This window comes from Phyllobates terribilis, unplaced genomic scaffold (assembly GCF_046119375.1).
Source record: "Phyllobates terribilis strain yellow unplaced genomic scaffold, ASM4611937v1 Scaffold_498__1_contigs__length_1317049, whole genome shotgun sequence".
In the NCBI taxonomy this organism is placed as follows: domain Eukaryota; kingdom Metazoa; phylum Chordata; class Amphibia; order Anura; family Dendrobatidae; genus Phyllobates; species Phyllobates terribilis.
This window is the reverse complement of record NW_027363258.1, coordinates 1-19,605: the sequence shown is the minus strand read 5'-3', so window position 1 is coordinate 19,605 and position 19,605 is coordinate 1. Positions and strand designations below refer to the sequence as shown.

Genomic DNA, 19,605 nt, shown 5'->3' with positions numbered 1-19,605 from the left:
TGGCGTACTAACAAGTGCACCAAACCAGTGTGTAATATGCATCAATTTACTAGGGCAGCCCAAGGACAAAACTGCCTTTTCAAAAGATACTACACTTGATCTTAGCCAAAAGGCCGAGAAGCGATAACCAGAATTGGTTTCAAACTACGGAGCCACCCAAGGATCCTGAAAAGTCCATTTGTGGAGATGAGCTCCTGGACTCCCGTTAAGAAGACATGTTGTCAACCTCTAGATCCCTTACATGCCTGCACTTTTCGGCTTGCTGCTGCTGCAATCCACGCGTTTTAGATCTGCATAACTCCACCTCTTTAAACACAGCACCTTCACCCCCTGCTGTTCCCACCCTCCTCAACACCGTTGGAAGGGAGGAGAACCAATTAAGGCGGGGGGTGGGGTGGAACGAGCAGCTGTCTACCCTTAGCAGGAGGGCTCCTGATTACATACCTCTCCTGCTGCTGCTGGCTGTCCAGCAGCAGACTGAAGGTGGCTGCTGCTGTGCACAGGTATATAAAGGCTCAGAGCCTATTATGACACGCGCAGCCAGCGTTCCATTGCCACATTCCATCTACTGCAGGCAGGATACCTGGCTGGCTGAATGTCGCTGAGAAGCTCACAGAGACCGCCATAAGCAACAGTTTAACAGAATGCCACAGACTAATCAACCAAACTTTTTGGGTTGGGTTCTCTTTTATAGTCTGCAGGCATTAAATGAAAGAAGTCAGTGTTCCAGCAGAGGGAGACAACGTTTCAGAAAAGGCATTGTAGCAAACCAAAAAAGAAATTTTAAGCGCAGCAGAGTAACCAGCGCACATACCTGTTAGCTCAGGTGAGTTTAAAAGGCTGCTGTTGATAACAAGGGCATTTGCTAAATAGATGGTGTGTGTGCAACAATATACTGAAAGGTCAATTATATTGTGCAGCTTATCTCACCACCTGTAGTTATTTAGGTGAAAGCTCCAAAATGCTTGCCTAATATGTCTGTTTATCCAAAAGGAAGTAAAAAGGGAGAGCTAGAAAGATAGCATTGCATCACATTACATGGCAATGCAATGCACAGTTGCTGAAGTTGAACCAAAATGAGCTTGTAATCTGGCTTCTGCAACTTTGAACATGAAAAATCCAATGAGGAGAAGAAAAGCAAAGCCAAAGAGTCCATCCCAAAATCCGACAAACAAGCAAAATGAACAAAAAACATTGAATTCAATTCTTTCTGATTTTAGAAACTGCATTAAAGAAGGGGTGCACCGGTCCTGGAGATACTGCAATACCAGGTCAATGCGTGGAGTGGACAGAGCAAGCTCTTTTTCCATCTCCCTGTTCTAAAAATCCATTTAATATATGGTCCCCAGATAGGGGACGTATCAGATATTAAACTGATAAGAACAGATTTTTTTGATTGAAGCTGCATCCAAGGCACTGAAAAATGTGACCGAAGTCACACCAAAACAGCGCACGAGGCGAGGATTCATGTGGACCCTTCCCGGAGGAGAGGGTCCCCAATAAACCATCCCCATCCCTCCGAGCCAGAAGGCCACAGCGAGGGTCAGGGATCTCCGATGCTCTCCCTAGCCGAAGCCGGAGAAGAGCCGTTTTCGTGCTCCCAGCTTCCATCTAGGCTGCCACCCTAGTGGAGCTGGAGCCTGTGTTGGTTTCTCAGCCCAAAGCTGACCGGACCTCCGACCGGGTTTATAAAAATTCCCCTTCCTAGCCCGTAGGCCAGGAATAGGGGGGGTTGCTCAGAAAGTATGATTGGCAAAGGTGCGGCGTGCTACGAAGCCAAGTCTTTCTGGGGTTCCCAGTCCCAGTAAGCTTGGACTCCCACCAGGGCGCCTACTCCTGGGGCACATTGCTCCAAAGCCCTCACACTTACCCAGCCTAGTGACTTCGATCCTGGAGGGCCATGTTTTCCATCAGATAACTCTATGAGCCACCTGGCGTACTAACAAGTGCACCAAACCAGTGTGTAATATGCATCAATTTACTAGGGCAGCCCAAGGACAAAACTGCCTTTTCAAAAGATACTACACTTGATCTTAGCCAAAAGGCCGAGAAGCGATAACCAGAATTGGTTTCAAACTACGGAGCCACCCAAGGATCCTGAAAAGTCCATTTGTGGAGATGAGCTCCTGGACTCCCGTTAAGAAGACATGTTGTCAACCTCTAGATCCCTTACATGCCTGCACTTTTCGGCTTGCTGCTGCTGCAATCCACGCGTTTTAGATCTGCATAACTCCACCTCTTTAAACACAGCACCTTCACCCCCTGCTGTTCCCACCCTCCTCAACACCGTTGGAAGGGAGGAGAACCAATTAAGGCGGGGGGTGGGGTGGAACGAGCAGCTGTCTACCCTTAGCAGGAGGGCTCCTGATTACATACCTCTCCTGCTGCTGCTGGCTGTCCAGCAGCAGACTGAAGGTGGCTGCTGCTGTGCACAGGTATATAAAGGCTCAGAGCCTATTATGACACGCGCAGCCAGCGTTCCATTGCCACATTCCATCTACTGCAGGCAGGATACCTGGCTGGCTGAATGTCGCTGAGAAGCTCACAGAGACCGCCATAAGCAACAGTTTAACAGAATGCCACAGACTAATCAACCAAACTTTTTGGGTTGGGTTCTCTTTTATAGTCTGCAGGCATTAAATGAAAGAAGTCAGTGTTCCAGCAGAGGGAGACAACGTTTCAGAAAAGGCATTGTAGCAAACCAAAAAAGAAATTTTAAGCGCAGCAGAGTAACCAGCGCACATACCTGTTAGCTCAGGTGAGTTTAAAAGGCTGCTGTTGATAACAAGGGCATTTGCTAAATAGATGGTGTGTGTGCAACAATATACTGAAAGGTCAATTATATTGTGCAGCTTATCTCACCACCTGTAGTTATTTAGGTGAAAGCTCCAAAATGCTTGCCTAATATGTCTGTTTATCCAAAAGGAAGTAAAAAGGGAGAGCTAGAAAGATAGCATTGCATCACATTACATGGCAATGCAATGCACAGTTGCTGAAGTTGAACCAAAATGAGCTTGTAATCTGGCTTCTGCAACTTTGAACATGAAAAATCCAATGAGGAGAAGAAAAGCAAAGCCAAAGAGTCCATCCCAAAATCCGACAAACAAGCAAAATGACAAAAAACATTGAATTCAATTCTTTCTGATTTTAGAAACTGCATTAAAGAAGGGGTGCACCGGTCCTGGAGATACTGCAATACCATGTCAATGCGTGGAGTGGACAGAGCAAGCTCTTTTTCCATCTCCCTGTTCTAAAAATCCATTTAATATATGGTCCCCAGATAGGGGACGTATCAGATATTAAACTGATAAGAACAGATTTTTTTTTTTTTTTTTTTTTTTAAACCATTCAGTTTAGTTTTTCAGCAAACAGTATGAATTTCTCCAAAATTTGCTACTTAAAACTTCTCATCATCATGGTTCTATTTATTTAGCAGTAGTATAAGACGAGATATAATCACAAGGGAACATCCTTTACATAACACAAATGCAGAAACTTCAAGGAATCACAAAGAAAAAAATCACTGGTATTTGATAAGGTAATGCCACTTTTTAAATTTCCAAATCCCTTCGGCATCTGTGCCACCACCGCCTCTGCTGTCCAACTTATATATCAGGTATAGTCTTGAAAGAATAAGTCTAACACATTCATTCACTGATAAAGATTTCCTTTTGAAAAGTCCAAGGTTCCTTGCATCCCACAAACTCTCCATCACACAAGCCATTATCAACCATAAAATTCTATCTTTAGACCGACTACACGCACCAATTCCAAACATCGCCACACGCCAATCCACAAAATTCACGCCTGCTAAACCCTTACACAATCCACCTACACACTTCCACACACTGTACGCGTACTCACAATCCCACATAACATGCCTGACAGTCTCACAACCACCACATCCCACTCTCGGACACACATCTGTTCTTATCAACTCTCTTTTCTTCTGCACTTCTCTCACAGGTAAAATATTATGTAAAGTCATCCACACCACATCCTTCTGTTTGTTTGACATCCCATACGTATCTAACTTCTTCCATGCATCTGAAACCTCATTCCCTCTCAGCCCAACAATATTACACTCTACCTCATTTGCACTCATTCTTTTCACCACATTCTTGGTCATTCTAAAATCATTCATTCCCACACTCAACAAATCATGCTTTCTCACAAATTTCTCAATCACCTCATACCAAACAGGACACTTAAAGGCCACAGGCACACTCGCATCTCTCTTCCTCCAGCATAACCCATACAACATCCATCCAGCAGAATAATTAGCCATAAAAGCACCTTTATTGCCTTTACCCAGCAAAATAACCACAGTCTTAATATAATTAAGGCCTAAAAAAACTTCAATATTGGGAAAGGCCAGCCCACCATGCTGACAAGCCTTAAAAAGGCTCTCCCGCTTCAACTTCTCCATCTTACTACACCACAGGAATGTGAATACCAACTTCTCTATTCTCTTAATTTTCCTGTAAGGAGAAGGAAAAACAGTCGACACATAAAGCAGGATAGGGAGAATCACTGCTTTGATAATTAACACCTTACCACGCAGAGTCAATTCTCTCATTCGCCAGAAATTCAATTTACGTTCAACCCGCATACCACACTCTTCCCAACTTTCATTCCCTTTTAAGTCATCATTAAATAATACGCCCAAAATCTTGATTGCACCCTCTTCACACTTTACACCATCCATACGAATACTACTATCTCCAAAACATTTAAAACTACATTTATTCCAATTTACCCTAAAACCAGACGCACCAACAAAAAAATCCAAAAGCAATTTAATTCTACTCAAAGAAGCCAAACTTTCACTCACAACCACAACATCATCCATATAACCTAACACTTTCACATGCTTACCACCACTACCAGGCACCAACAAACCTCTCATCATTTTATCCCGTCTAATCAAACATAACAATGGTTCTATTACACATACAAATAAGACGGGGGACATAGGACACCCCTGCCTTACTCCTGACCTAATCTTCACTTTGTCACACAGCCACCCATTAACCAAGAATTCACTTGACACACAATCATACAATGATTTTACACAATTCACAAATTCTCTAGGAAACCCCATTCTTTCCAGTACTTTAAACAAAAACACATGCGAAACCCTGTCAAACGCCTTCTCAAAATCAATAGCTAAAGTCATACATTTCTGCTTTCTATCCTTGCAATCCCCAATCATATCTCTCAACAATAACAAGTTATCACTCATACTTCTTCCAGGCACTGCACATACTTGGTCCTCCTCCACAACACTACCAATCACTTCACGCATACGATTTGCCAGTAACTTACTGTAGACCTTATAATCCGAATTCAGCAGTGTTATTGGTCTCCAGTTTTCCAAACGTTTCCTCTCACCCTTTTTATACACAAGCACAACCACTCCTTCTTTCATTGATTCACACAACCTACCATTCACCCACATATACTTACATACCTCAGTCAAATCTGTTCCCAAAACTTCCCATGCTTTCACATACAACTCTACAGGTATACCATCTTTCCCAGGAGTCTTACTCTTTTTAGCACTCCACACCACATTCTTCACTTCATCCAGAACTACATCCTCACACAACAGATCACGCTCCTCAGAATCAAGTTTTTTCTCCACACCATTCAGAACATATGACACAAGCCCAGAGTCAATCCATTTCTCATCATACAACTTGCTATAAAACCTATTCACTTCTTTCAGCACATCCTCACCCATACAGTTGGTTCCACTTTCATTCACAACTTCATTCATATCAGTCTTCCTACCATTCATTTTTTTAAAAAAGAACCTCGTACACTTCTCATTTTTCTCCAGGTGCTCAATTTTAGTACGATATATAATTTCCTTTCCTTTCTCATCCAACACACGCTTCAATTCATTCTTAGCCTCAGTAAATTGATCAGACATCTCCAAACCACTTGCAACACACTTTCTCAACCAGTCAATCCGTCTATTAAGGTCATTAAACCTATTCCTATATCTGGCAGCTTTTCTATAGCCCCACTTTTTGAAGAAAGTTTTAAATTGCACTTTCACCCAGTCCCACCAGTCAAGAACACAGACAAAATCCTTCTTACGCATTCTCCATCTTTCATACTTTACATTAAACTCATTCATCACCTCATCATCCTCTAACAGCCTTGCATTCAACTTCCATACCCCACCGCCATACACTTGGTCACCATTCGCACAAAACACGCCTCTCAAACATTCATGGTCCGAAAAAGGTACCTTTTGTTGAGAAAAATCCAAACATACCATATTTTTAGAAAATAACATTAAATCAATTCTGGAATGAATCTCACCACGGTCAGCATGGTATGTCGGCGGTGGTGGCATGCCAAGAACAACAACTGCTGCATCTAAAAAGGAAAAATCACAAATTAAATGGGACAATTTCTTTCCTGTTATGTCACACTTTCCTTCTGTGACACAATTAACGTCCCCAACAAAAATAGTGGGAGATTTCCCTGGAAGAAAAAAACTTAATTTTTCAAGAAGAGCAAGCCGCTCTTCCTTCCCTGTAGGGCAATATAAATTAATAATTCTGACCCGCCACCCTCTATAACTCAAAAATGCAATTAAACATCGGCCCACCTCCACCACAATATAACTATCAATAGAGATTTCTTTATTCCCAACTAATATCCCCACCCCATCATTTTTATTATGATTAGACCCTGACCAGATATGCTGTCCGTAAGGCCAGTCTTTGTCACAAGGAGCATCCTGAATCCCACACTCCTGAAGGCAAAAAACATCAGCACCTAAATGTTTCAGGTAGTCCAGAACAGTTGTTCTTCTGATTTTAGATCTGATCTGCCTTACATTTAGGGACACTACATCCCAACCAGATTGGCAAGACATTAATTAATGAAAAGAAATACATGACTCAATGTTGATCACACCATACTCATCCATTATCATCAGACTGGGAAAGCACCCCAAAGGTGTTGATGCTCTCAGGGATGCCAAGGTAAGGAGCATCAGGGGAGAAGACATCCTGCGGGTAAATGCGGTCACTTGCAGGACTGTCGCACCCTCCGCTGGCAGGTGAGTACTCTCGTCTGGGTTTTTTATTGGCCAGTTCAGGAGTATCATCATCATCAAAAGACCTCCCAGAAGTAAAGTCTCCTTGGCCACCATCCCTGGCCACCTCTTCGTCTGTAGCACCCCAGGACAATGCAGGGGTTCGAGCAAGAGACACATCCATGTCACCCTCACCACATATTTCGGACTGATGAGGGAGGTCCACATCCAACTCGGAGATCTCCATACTTGGCCCAGCAGGGGCTGGAGGGTCCAACAGGGTCTGGGCCTCACCCACCAGATCTTCAACCTCAGGGGGCTCCGTCTCCTCATTGATCTCTGCAGTAGTCACCTGTGGGGTAACAGCAGGGACAGTAGGCTTACCTTTGGTCACTTCGGAGAAGGACCTAGGCTTGACTTTAGCCTTACAATCCCGAATCACATGTCCTTCCTCCCCGCAGGCATCACATACCACCGGGTTGGAACAATCCTTCGCCAGATGACCGTACTTGTTGCACTTTCTACAGTTTGGCAATTGTTTGCAGAAATCCTGGATATGCCCGAACATGTTGCATCTCCTGCAGAACAATGGCGCCTCGGGAAAAAACAGATATCCAGAGTCTCTTCCAATTGTAAAGTTCAGGGGAGGATAGTGAATACCTCCAGGACCATGAGGGTCTATCCCAAACCTCACAAAGTATTTATACTTCCCAGTCCACAGCCCTTCTCCATTTAAGATTTTATGGGAGAATTGCACAAAAATGCAGTGTCTTCTCAGGAATGCAGTGATATCATCCCGGGAGATAAAGGGGTTGTGCATGAATACTACCACCGGGATATCCCCCTTAGAGTAGAGTACAGTGAAGATAAGTCCATCCAGCTGAGGGTGCTCTGAAAGGACTTGAAGAGTTTTGAAAAGGTTTTGGCAAGCCGCCATAGAAGAAAGCACCAAGACGTACCTATGCTCCCTTCTGAACTCCTGCAAACAGATGATCTCCGACTTCTGGATCTTCAGGATTTCATAGAAAATGGCGTTGACCAGGTATGACAACGAGAAATGGTCCTTCTTCTCCTCAGAGACCTCGATACGGAAAGCATTCTTGACCCGGGGATCCCCGGTCCCAGCAAAGCGAAGCTTGACACCCATGGTCGCTTCAGGAATCGCCTTCTCGTTTCCTCCTCACTCTCCCCCTATAGCAGCATCCAGCTTAAGCCACCGAAGTGGCGATGCTGGAAGGCCGAGGGCTAGTACACAAGGAACCTCTTGTCCAAACACTAGGTCTGAGCCAAAAGGCCGAGAAGCGATAACCAGAATTGGTTTCAAACTACGGAGCCACCCAAGGATCCTGAAAAGTCCATTTGTGGAGATGAGCTCCTGGACTCCCGTTAAGAAGACATGTTGTCAACCTCTAGATCCCTTACATGCCTGCACTTTTCGGCTTGCTGCTGCTGCAATCCACGCGTTTTAGATCTGCATAACTCCACCTCTTTAAACACAGCACCTTCACCCCCTGCTGTTCCCACCCGCCTCAACACCGTTGGAAGGGAGGAGAACCAATTAAGGCGGGGGGTGGGGTGGAACGAGCAGCTGTCTACCCTTAGCAGGAGGGCTCCTGATTACATACCTCTCCTGCTGCTGCTGCTGCTGGCTGTCCAGCAGCAGACTGAAGGTGGCTGCTGCTGTGCACAGGTATATAAAGGCTCAGAGCCTATTATGACACGCGCAGCCAGCGTTCCATTGCCACATTCCATCTACTGCAGGCAGGATACCTGGCTGGCTGAATGTCGCTGAGAAGCTCACAGAGACCGCCATAAGCAACAGTTTAACAGAATGCCACAGACTAATCAACCAAACTTTTTGGGTTGGGTTCTCTTTTATAGTCTGCAGGCATTAAATGAAAGAAGTCAGTGTTCCAGCAGAGGGAGACAACGTTTCAGAAAAGGCATTGTAGCAAACCAAAAAAGAAATTTTAAGCGCAGCAGAGTAACCAGCGCACATACCTGTTAGCTCAGGTGAGTTTAAAAGGCTGCTGTTGATAACAAGGGCATTTGCTAAATAGATGGTGTGTGTGCAACAATATACTGAAAGGTCAATTATATTGTGCAGCTTATCTCACCACCTGTAGTTATTTAGGTGAAAGCTCCAAAATGCTTGCCTAATATGTCTGTTTATCCAAAAGGAAGTAAAAAGGGAGAGCTAGAAAGATAGCATTGCATCACATTACATGGCAATGCAATGCACAGTTGCTGAAGTTGAACCAAAATGAGCTTGTAATCTGGCTTCTGCAACTTTGAACATGAAAAATCCAATGAGGAGAAGAAAAGCAAAGCCAAAGAGTCCGTCCCAAAATCCGACAAACAAGCAAAATGAACAAAAAACATTGAATTCAATTCTTTCTGATTTTAGAAACTGCATTAAAGAAGGGGTGCACCGGTCCTGGAGATACTGCAATACCAGGTCAATGCGTGGAGTGGACAGAGCAAGCTCTTTTTCCATCTCCCTGTTCTAAAAATCCATTTAATATATGGTCCCCAGATAGGGGACGTATCAGATATTAAACTGATAAGAACAGATACTACACTTGATCTTAGCCAAAAGGCCGAGAAGCGATAACCAGAATTGGTTTCAAACTACGGAGCCACCCAAGGATCCTGAAAAGTCCATTTGTGGAGATGAGCTCCTGGACTCCCGTTAAGAAGACATGTTGTCAACCTCTAGATCCCTTACATGCCTGCACTTTTCGGCTTGCTGCTGCTGCAATCCACGCGTTTTAGATCTGCATAACTCCACCTCTTTAAACACAGCACCTTCACCCCCTGCTGTTCCCACCCGCCTCAACACCGTTGGAAGGGAGGAGAACCAATTAAGGCGGGGGGTGGGGTGGAACGAGCAGCTGTCTACCCTTAGCAGGAGGGCTCCTGATTACATACCTCTCCTGCTGCTGCTGCTGCTGGCTATCCAGCAGCAGACTGAAGGTGGCTGCTGCTGTGCACAGGTATATAAAGGCTCAGAGCCTATTATGACACGCGCAGCCAGCGTTCCATTGCCACATTCCATCTACTGCAGGCAGGATACCTGGCTGGCTGAATGTCGCTGAGAAGCTCACAGAGACCGCCATAAGCAACAGTTTAACAGAATGCCACAGACTAATCAACCAAACTTTTTGGGTTGGGTTCTCTTTAAAAGTCTGCAGGCATTAAATGAAAGAAGTCAGTGTTCCAGCAGAAGGAGACAACGTTTCAGAAAAGGCATTGTAGCAAACCAAAAAAGAAATTTTAAGCGCAGCAGAGTAACCAGCGCACATACCTGTTAGCTCAGGTGAGTTTAAAAGGCTGCTGTTGATAACAAGGGCATTTGCTAAATAGATGGTGTGTGTGCAACAATATACTGAAAGGTCAATTATATTGTGCAGCTTATCTCACCACCTGTAGTTATTTAGGTGAAAGCTCCAAAATGCTTGCCTAATATGTCTGTTTATCCAAAAGGAAGTAAAAAGGGAGAGCTAGAAAGATAGCATTGCATCACATTACATGGCAATGCAATGCACAGTTGCTGAAGTTGAACCAAAATGAGCTTGTAATCTGGCTTCTGCAACTTTGAACATGAAAAATCCAATGAGGAGAAGAAAAGCAAAGCCAAAGAGTCCATCCCAAAATCCGACAAACAAGCAAAATGAACAAAAAACATTGAATTCAATTCTTTCTGATTTTAGAAACTGCATTAAAGAAGGGGTGCACCGGTCCTGGAGATACTGCAATACCAGGTCAATGCGTGGAGTGGACAGAGCAAGCTCTTTTTCCATCTCCCTGTTCTAAAAATCCATTTAATATATGGTCCCCAGATAGGGGACGTATCAGATATTAAACTGATAAGAACAGATACTACACTTGATCTTAGCCAAAAGGCCGAGAAGCGATAACCAGAATTGGTTTCAAACTACGGAGCCACCCAAGGATCCTGAAAAGTCCATTTGTGGAGATGAGCTCCTGGACTCCCGTTAAGAAGACATGTTGTCAACCTCTAGATCCCTTACATGCCTGCACTTTTCGGCTTGCTGCTGCTGCAATCCACGCGTTTTAGATCTGCATAACTCCACCTCTTTAAACACAGCACCTTCACCCCCTGCTGTTCCCACCCGCCTCAACACCGTTGGAAGGGAGGAGAACCAATTAAGGCGGGGGGTGGGGTGGAACGAGCAGCTGTCTACCCTTAGCAGGAGGGCTCCTGATTACATACCTCTCCTGCTGCTGCTGCTGCTGCTGGCTGTCCAGCAGCAGACTGAAGGTGGCTGCTGCTGTGCACAGGTATATAAAGGCTCAGAGCCTATTATGACACGCGCAGCCAGCGTTCCATTGCCACATTCCATCTACTGCAGGCAGGATACCTGGCTGGCTGAATGTCGCTGAGAAGCTCACAGAGACCGCCATAAGCAACAGTTTAACAGAATGCCACAGACTAATCAACCAAACTTTTTGGGTTGGGTTCTCTTTTATAGTCTGCAGGCATTAAATGAAAGAAGTCAGTGTTCCAGCAGAAGGAGACAACGTTTCAGAAAAGGCATTGTAGCAAACCAAAAAAGAAATTTTAAGCGCAGCAGAGTAACCAGCGCACATACCTGTTAGCTCAGGTGAGTTTAAAAGGCTGCTGTTGATAACAAGGGCATTTGCTAAATAGATGGTGTGTGTGCAACAATATACTGAAAGGTCAATTATATTGTGCAGCTTATCTCACCACCTGTAGTTATTTAGGTGAAAGCTCCAAAATGCTTGCCTAATATGTCTGTTTATCCAAAAGGAAGTAAAAAGGGAGAGCTAGAAAGATAGCATTGCATCACATTACATGGCAATGCAATGCACAGTTGCTGAAGTTCAACCAAAGTGAGCTTGTAATCTGGCTTCTGCAACTTTGAACATGAAAAATCCAATGAGGAGAAGAAAAGCAAAGCCAAAGAGTCCATCCCAAAATCCGACAAACAAGCAAAATGAACAAAAAACATTGAATTCAATTCTTTCTGATTTTAGAAACTGCATTAAAGAAGGGGTGCACCGGTCCTGGAGATACTGCAATACCAGGTCAATGCGTGGAGTGGACAGAGCAAGCTGTTTTTCCATCTCCCTGTTCTAAAAATCCATTTAATATATGGTCCCCAGATAGGGGACGTATCAGATATTAAACTGATAAGAACAGATACTACACTTGATCTTAGCCAAAAGGCCGAGAAGCGATAACCAGAATTGGTTTCAAACTACGGAGCCACCCAAGGATCCTGAAAAGTCCATTTGTGGAGATGAGCTCCTGGACTCCCGTTAAGAAGACATGTTGTCAACCTCTAGATCCCTTACATGCCTGCACTTTTCGGCTTGCTGCTGCTGCAATCCACGCGTTTTAGATCTGCATAACTCCACCTCTTTAAACACAGCACCTTCACCCCCTGCTGTTCCCACCCGCCTCAACACCGTTGGAAGGGAGGAGAACCAATTAAGGCGGGGGGTGGGGTGGAACGAGCAGCTGTCTACCCTTAGCAGGAGGGCTCCTGATTACATACCTCTCCTGCTGCTGCTGCTGCTGGCTGTCCAGCAGCAGACTGAAGGTGGCTGCTGCTGTGCACAGGTATATAAAGGCTCAGAGCCTATTATGACACGCGCAGCCAGCGTTCCATTGCCACATTCCATCTACTGCAGGCAGGATACCTGGCTGGCTGAATGTCGCTGAGAAGCTCACAGAGACCGCCATAAGCAACAGTTTAACAGAATGCCACAGACTAATCAACCAAACTTTTTGGGTTGGGTTCTCTTTTATAGTCTGCAGGCATTAAATGAAAGAAGTCAGTGTTCCAGCAGAAGGAGACAACGTTTCAGAAAAGGCATTGTAGCAAACCAAAAAAGAAATTTTAAGCGCAGCAGAGTAACCAGCGCACATACCTGTTAGCTCAGGTGAGTTTAAAAGGCTGCTGTTGATAACAAGGGCATTTGCTAAATAGATGGTGTGTGTGCAACAATATACTGAAAGGTCAATTATATTGTGCAGCTTATCTCACCACCTGTAGTTATTTAGGTGAAAGCTCCAAAATGCTTGCCTAATATGTCTGTTTATCCAAAAGGAAGTAAAAAGGGAGAGCTAGAAAGATAGCATTGCATCACATTACATGGCAATGCAATGCACAGTTGCTGAAGTTGAACCAAAATGAGCTTGTAATCTGGCTTCTGCAACTTTGAACATGAAAAATCCAATGAGGAGAAGAAAAGCAAAGCCAAAGAGTCCATCCCAAAATCCGACAAACAAGCAAAATGAACAAAAAACATTGAATTCAATTCTTTCTGATTTTAGAAACTGCATTAAAGAAGGGGTGCACCGGTCCTGGAGATACTGCAATACCAGGTCAATGCGTGGAGTGGACAGAGCAAGCTCTTTTTCCATCTCCCTGTTCTAAAAATCCATTTAATATATGGTCCCCAGATAGGGGACGTATCAGATATTAAACTGATAAGAACAGATACTACACTTGATCTTAGCCAAAAGGCCGAGAAGCGATAACCAGAATTGGTTTCAAACTACGGAGCCACCCAAGGATCCTGAAAAGTCCATTTGTGGAGATGAGCTCCTGGACTCCCGTTAAGAAGACATGTTGTCAACCTCTAGATCCCTTACATGCCTGCACTTTTCGGCTTGCTGCTGCTGCAATCTACGCGTTTTAGATCTGCATAACTCCACCTCTTTAAACACAGCACCTTCACCCCCTGCTGTTCCCACCCGCCTCAACACCGTTGGAAGGGAGGAGAACCAATTAAGGCGGGGGGTGGGGTGGAACGAGCAGCTGTCTACCCTTAGCAGGAGGGCTCCTGATTACATACCTCTCCTGCTGCTGCTGCTGCTGGCTGTCCAGCAGCAGACTGAAGGTGGCTGCTGCTGTGCACAGGTATATAAAGGCTCAGAGCCTATTATGACACGCGCAGCCAGCGTTCCATTGCCACATTCCATCTACTGCAGGCAGGATACCTGGCTGGCTGAATGTCGCTGAGAAGCTCACAGAGACCGCCATAAGCAACAGTTTAACAGAATGCCACAGACTAATCAACCAAACTTTTTGGGTTGGGTTCTCTTTTATAGTCTGCAGGCATTAAATGAAAGAAGTCAGTGTTCCAGCAGAAGGAGACAACGTTTCAGAAAAGGCATTGTAGCAAACCAAAAAAGAAATTTTAAGCGCAGCAGAGTAACCAGCGCACATACCTGTTAGCTCAGGTGAGTTTAAAAGGCTGCTGTTGATAACAAGGGCATTTGCTAAATAGATGGTGTGTGTGCAACAATATACTGAAAGGTCAATTATATTGTGCAGCTTATCTCACCACCTGTAGTTATTTAGGTGAAAGCTCCAAAATGCTTGCCTAATATGTCTGTTTATCCAAAAGGAAGTAAAAAGGGAGAGCTAGAAAGATAGCATTGCATCACATTACATGGCAATGCAATGCACAGTTGCTGAAGTTGAACCAAAATGAGCTTGTAATCTGGCTTCTGCAACTTTGAACATGAAAAATCCAATGAGGAGAAGAAAAGCAAAGCCAAAGAGTCCATCCCAAAATCCGACAAACAAGCAAAATGAACAAAAAACATTGAATTCAATTCTTTCTGATTTTAGAAACTGCATTAAAGAAGGGGTGCACCGGTCCTGGAGATACTGCAATACCAGGTCAATGCGTGGAGTGGACAGAGCAAGCTCTTTTTCCATCTCCCTGTTCTAAAAATCCATTTAATATATGGTCCCCAGATAGGGGACGTATCAGATATTAAACTGATAAGAACAGATACTACACTTGATCTTAGCCAAAAGGCCGAGAAGCGATAACCAGAATTGGTTTCAAACTACGGAGCCACCCAAGGATCCTGAAAAGTCCATTTGTGGAGATGAGCTCCTGGACTCCCGTTAAGAAGACATGTTGTCAACCTCTAGATCCCTTACATGCCTGCACTTTTCGGCTTGCTGCTGCTGCAATCCACGCGTTTTAGATCTGCATAACTCCACCTCTTTAAACACAGCACCTTCACCCCCTGCTGTTCCCACCCGCCTCAACACCGTTGGAAGGGAGGAGAACCAATTAAGGCGGGGGGTGGGGTGGAACGAGCAGCTGTCTACCCTTAGCAGGAGGGCTCCTGATTACATACCTCTCCTGCTGCTGCTGCTGCTGGCTGTCCAGCAGCAGTCTGAAGGTGGCTGCTGCTGTGCACAGGTATATAAAGGCTCAGAGCCTATTATGACACGCGCAGCCAGCGTTCCATTGCCACATTCCATCTACTGCAGGCAGGATACCTGGCTGGCTGAATGTCGCTGAGAAGCTCACAGAGACCGCCATAAGCAACAGTTTAACAGAATGCCACAGACTAATCAACCAAACTTTTTGGGTTGGGTTCTCTTTTATAGTCTGCAGGCATTAAATGAAAGAAGTCAGTGTTCCAGCAGAAGGAGACAACGTTTCAGAAAAGGCATTGTAGCAAACCAAAAAAGAAATTTTAAGCGCAGCAGAGTAACCAGCGCACTTACCTGTTAGCTCAGGTGAGTTTAAAAGGCTGCTGTTGATAACAAGGGCATTTGCTAAATAGATGGTGTGTGTGCAACAATATACTGAAAGGTCAATTATATTGTGCAGCTTATCTCACCACCTGTAGTTATTTAGGTGAAAGCTCCAAAATGCTTGCCTAATATGTCTGTTTATCCAAAAGGAAGTAAAAAGGGAGAGCTAGAAAGATAGCATTGCATCACATTACATGGCAATGCAATGCACAGTTGCTGAAGTTGAACCAAAATGAGCTTGTAATCTGGCTTCTGCAACTTTGAACATGAAAAATCCAATGAGGAGAAGAAAAGCAAAGCCAAAGAGTCCATCCCAAAATCCGACAAACAAGCAAAATGAACAAAAAACATTGAATTCAATTCTTTCTGATTTTAGAAACTGCATTAAAGAAGGGGTGCACCGGTCCTGGAGATACTGCAATACCAGGTCAATGCGTGGAGTGGACAGAGCAAGCTCTTTTTCCATCTCCCTGTTCTAAAAATCCATTTAATATATGGTCCCCAGATAGGGGACGTATCAGATATTAAACTGATAAGAACAGATACTACACTTGATCTTAGCCAAAAGGCCGAGAAGCGATAACCAGAATTGGTTTCAAACTACGGAGCCACCCAAGGATCCTGAAAAGTCCATTTGTGGAGATGAGCTCCTGGACTCCCGTTAAGAAGACATGTTGTCAACCTCTAGATCCCTTACATGCCTGCACTTTTCGGCTTGCTGCTGCTGCAATCCACGCGTTTTAGATCTGCATAACTCCACCTCTTTAAACACAGCACCTTCACCCCCTGCTGTTCCCACCCGCCTCAACACCGTTGGAAGGGAGGAGAACCAATTAAGGCGGGGGGTGGGGTGGAACGAGCAGCTGTCTACCCTTAGCAGGAGGGCTCCTGATTACATACCTCTCCTGCTGCTGCTGCTGCTGGCTGTCCAGCAGCAGACTGAAGGTGGCTGCTGCTGTGCACAGGTATATAAAGGCTCAGAGCCTATTATGACACGCGCAGCCAGCGTTCCATTGCCACATTCCATCTACTGCAGGCAGGATACCTGGCTGGCTGAATGTCGCTGAGAAGCTCACAGAGACCGCCATAAGCAACAGTTTAACAGAATGCCACAGACTAATCAACCAAACTTTTTGGGTTGGGTTCTCTTTTATAGTCTGCAGGCATTAAATGAAAGAAGTCAGTGTTCCAGCAGAAGGAGACAACGTTTCAGAAAAGGCATTGTAGCAAACCAAAAAAGAAATTTTAAGCGCAGCAGAGTAACCAGCGCACATACCTGTTAGCTCAGGTGAGTTTAAAAGGCTGCTGTTGATAACAAGGGCATTTGCTAAATAGATGGTGTGTGTGCAACAATATACTGAAAGGTCAATTATATTGTGCAGCTTATCTCACCACCTGTAGTTATTTAGGTGAAAGCTCCAAAATGCTTGCCTAATATGTCTGTTTATCCAAAAGGAAGTAAAAAGGGAGAGCTAGAAAGATAGCATTGCATCACATTACATGGCAATGCAATGCACAGTTGCTGAAGTTGAACCAAAATGAGCTTGTAATCTGGCTTCTGCAACTTTGAACATGAAAAATCCAATGAGGAGAAGAAAAGCAAAGCCAAAGAGTCCATCCCAAAATCCGACAAACAAGCAAAATGAACAAAAAACATTGAATTCAATTCTTTCTGATTTTAGAAACTGCATTAAAGAAGGGGTGCACCGGTCCTGGAGATACTGCAATACCAGGTCAATGCGTGGAGTGGACAGAGCAAGCTCTTTTTCCATCTCCCTGTTCTAAAAATCCATTTAATATATGGTCCCCAGATAGGGGACGTATCAGATATTAAACTGATAAGAACAGATACTACACTTGATCTTAGCCAAAAGGCCGAGAAGCGATAACCAGAATTGGTTTCAAACTACGGAGCCACCCAAGGATCCTGAAAAGTCCATTTGTGGAGATGAGCTCCTGGACTCCCGTTAAGAAGACATGTTGTCAACCTCTAGATCCCTTACATGCCTGCACTTTTCGGCTTGCTGCTGCTGCAATCCACGCGTTTTAGATCTGCATAACTCCACCTCTTTAAACACAGCACCTTCACCCCCTGCTGTTCCCACCCGCCTCAACACCGTTGGAAGGGAGGAGAACCAATTAAGGCGGGGGGTGGGGTGGAACGAGCAGCTGTCTACCCTTAGCAGGAGGGCTCCTGATTACATACCTCTCCTGCTGCTGCTGCTGCTGGCTGTCCAGCAGCAGACTGAAGGTGGCTGCTGCTGTGCACAGGTATATAAAGGCTCAGAGCCTATTATGACACGCGCAGCCAGCGTTCCATTGCCACATTCCATCTACTGCAGGCAGGATACCTGGCTGGCTGAATGTCGCTGAGAAGCTCACAGAGACCGCCATAAGCAACAGTTTAACAGAATGCCACAGACTAATCAACCAAACTTTTTGGGTTGGGTTCTCTTTTATAGTCTGCAGGCATTAAATGAAAGAAGTCAGTGTTCCAGCAGAAGGAGACAACGTTTCAGAAAAGGCATTGTAGCAAACCAAAAAAGAAATTTTAAGCGCAGCAGAGTAACCAGCGCACATACCTGTTAGCTTAGGTGAGTTTAAAAGGCTGCTGTTGATAACAAGGGCATTTGCTAAATAGATGGTGTGTGTGCAACAATATACTGAAAGGTCAATTATATTGTGCAGCTTATCTCACCACCTGTAGTTATTTAGGTGAAAGCTCCAAAATGCTTGCCTAATATGTCTGTTTATCCAAAAGGAAGTAAAAAGGGAGAGCTAGAAAGATAGCATTGCATCACATTACATGGCAATGCAATGCACAGTTGCTGAAGTTGAACCAAAATGAGCTTGTAATCTGGCTTCTGCAACTTTGAACATGAAAAATCCAATGAGGAGAAGAAAAGCAAAGCCAAAGAGTCCATCCCAAAATCCGACAAACAAGCAAAATGAACAAAAAACATTGAATTCAATTCTTTCTGATTTTAGAAACTGCATTAAAGAAGGGGTGCACCGGTCCTGGAGATACTGCAATACCAGGTCAATGCGTGGAGTGGACAGAGCAAGCTCTTTTTCCATCTCCCTGTTCTAAAAATCCATTTAATATATGGTCCCCAGATAGGGGACGTATCAGATATTAAACTGATAAGAACAGATACTACACTTGATCTTAGCCAAAAGGCCGAGAAGCGATAACCAGAATTGGTTTCAAACTACGGAGCCACCCAAGGATCCTGAAAAGTCCATTTGTGGAGATGAGCTCCTGGACTCCCGTTAAGAAGACATGTTGTCAACCTCTAGATCCCTTACATGCCTGCACTTTTCGGCTTGCTGCTGCTGCAATCCACGCGTTTTAGATCTGCATAACTCCACCTCTTTAAACACAGCACCTTCACCCCCTGCTGTTCCCACCCGCCTCAACACCGTTGGAAGGGAGGAGAACCAATTAAGGCGGGGGGTGGGGTGGAACGAGCAGCTGTCTACCCTTAGCAGGAGGGCTCCTGATTACATACCTCTCCTGCTGCTGCTGCTGCTGGCTGTCCAGCAGCAGACTGAAGGTGGCTGCTGCTGTGCACAGGTATATAAAGGCTCAGAGCCTATTATGACACGCGCAGCCAGCGTTCCATTGCCACATTCCATCTACTGCAGGCAGGATACCTGGCTGGCTGAATGTCGCTGAGAAGCTCACAGAGACCGCCATAAGCAACAGTTTAACAGAATGCCACAGACTAATCAACCAAACTTTTTGGGTTGGGTTCTCTTTTATAGTCTGCAGGCATTAAATGAAAGAAGTCAGTGTTCCAGCAGAAGGAGACAACGTTTCAGAAAAGGCATTGTAGTGTAGCACCCTGAGGATTCGGCTGCTACAGGGGTATTGCACCTCAACCCAGAGGTGTGATATTCCACTCCCGGGTAAGGAAGGAGTGTGGAACTGAGCTCAGATAGACTGCATGCACTACACACATCCCACTTCAGAGGAGC

The 19,605-nt window shown here is 44.8% G+C and overlaps 9 non-coding genes and 3 pseudogenes across 9 annotated transcripts; all 12 read right to left on the bottom strand.

Annotated features, from left to right (window-relative positions):
* Window positions 1–9: 9 nt before the first annotated feature.
* Window positions 10–125, bottom strand: LOC141230078 (U2 spliceosomal RNA; annotated as a pseudogene).
* A 1,109-nt stretch (window positions 126–1,234) lies between these two features.
* On the bottom strand, window positions 1,235–1,417 carry LOC141230113 (U2 spliceosomal RNA). The gene has a single exon (XR_012296677.1). It is a non-coding gene; the product is annotated as a U2 spliceosomal RNA (small nuclear RNA).
* Window positions 1,418–1,941: 524 nt separating this feature from the next.
* Window positions 1,942–2,057, bottom strand: LOC141230077 (U2 spliceosomal RNA; annotated as a pseudogene).
* A 1,108-nt stretch (window positions 2,058–3,165) lies between these two features.
* LOC141230127 (U2 spliceosomal RNA) lies at window positions 3,166–3,375 on the bottom strand (annotated as a pseudogene).
* Window positions 3,376–9,481: 6,106 nt separating this feature from the next.
* Window positions 9,482–9,672, bottom strand: LOC141230084 (U2 spliceosomal RNA). Its single transcript, XR_012296649.1, has one exon. It is a non-coding gene; the product is annotated as a U2 spliceosomal RNA (small nuclear RNA).
* A 1,115-nt stretch (window positions 9,673–10,787) lies between these two features.
* Window positions 10,788–10,978, bottom strand: LOC141230083 (U2 spliceosomal RNA). Its single transcript, XR_012296648.1, has one exon. It is a non-coding gene; the product is annotated as a U2 spliceosomal RNA (small nuclear RNA).
* Window positions 10,979–12,096: 1,118 nt separating this feature from the next.
* LOC141230112 (U2 spliceosomal RNA) lies at window positions 12,097–12,287 on the bottom strand. The gene has a single exon (XR_012296676.1). It is a non-coding gene; the product is annotated as a U2 spliceosomal RNA (small nuclear RNA).
* Window positions 12,288–13,402: 1,115 nt separating this feature from the next.
* Window positions 13,403–13,593, bottom strand: LOC141230080 (U2 spliceosomal RNA). Its single transcript, XR_012296646.1, has one exon. It is a non-coding gene; the product is annotated as a U2 spliceosomal RNA (small nuclear RNA).
* A 1,115-nt stretch (window positions 13,594–14,708) lies between these two features.
* LOC141230126 (U2 spliceosomal RNA) lies at window positions 14,709–14,899 on the bottom strand. The gene has a single exon (XR_012296687.1). It is a non-coding gene; the product is annotated as a U2 spliceosomal RNA (small nuclear RNA).
* A 1,115-nt stretch (window positions 14,900–16,014) lies between these two features.
* On the bottom strand, window positions 16,015–16,205 carry LOC141230115 (U2 spliceosomal RNA). The gene has a single exon (XR_012296679.1). It is a non-coding gene; the product is annotated as a U2 spliceosomal RNA (small nuclear RNA).
* A 1,115-nt stretch (window positions 16,206–17,320) lies between these two features.
* LOC141230104 (U2 spliceosomal RNA) lies at window positions 17,321–17,511 on the bottom strand. The gene has a single exon (XR_012296668.1). It is a non-coding gene; the product is annotated as a U2 spliceosomal RNA (small nuclear RNA).
* A 1,115-nt stretch (window positions 17,512–18,626) lies between these two features.
* Window positions 18,627–18,817, bottom strand: LOC141230093 (U2 spliceosomal RNA). Its single transcript, XR_012296657.1, has one exon. It is a non-coding gene; the product is annotated as a U2 spliceosomal RNA (small nuclear RNA).
* Between the last annotated feature and the right edge of the window lie 788 nt (window positions 18,818–19,605).